Raw genomic sequence first — 584 nt, 5'->3', positions numbered from 1 at the left:
TCAAAGACAAACTTCCAGAAAAGAGAAGGAAATTAGCTTATGCTACTCATAAAGAGAGAGAATAACAAAACAAAATGTAATCGATAATAATATTATCGAATATCAGATGTTTAATACAGCAAAAGTACAACATACTGATCCTTAAAACCAAAGTTTCATTTCTTCTGTGCCAGTAATTAGAAATGTTACCATGATAGTCACAAATAACCTAGTTTGACAAAGAAAATATTCATTGACCCAAACTGGATTTAACCCTTACATGCTTCTGTCGTGCTAAAAATGGCTTTTGTTTTTGTCTTCATAACAGTTAGGCTATGAAATATCCAGTTAGGCTATGAAATGACTTCAGTCAGCCATCACACTGTATCTATTCTGTTAGTTACAAAATCCTTGTCAGTTATAAACCAAAGCAGCATTAGTCCAATTTTATCAATCTTTGCCCTTTTAATGAAGTCCAAACAGTCAATCTCTCATGTATTGCCAAGTTTCCTTAATTTTATTTTTTTAAACATCATGGTACCTGTTAACACCCTAAGAAATTAGGACTAAAATACAAATATGAAGAAAATATTATATCTGAAGTA

The sequence above is a fragment of the Penaeus monodon genome, chromosome 29 (genome assembly GCF_015228065.2).
Source record: "Penaeus monodon isolate SGIC_2016 chromosome 29, NSTDA_Pmon_1, whole genome shotgun sequence".
Classification (NCBI taxonomy): Eukaryota; Metazoa; Arthropoda; class Malacostraca; order Decapoda; family Penaeidae; genus Penaeus; species Penaeus monodon.
This window is presented reverse-complemented; position numbering follows the sequence as displayed.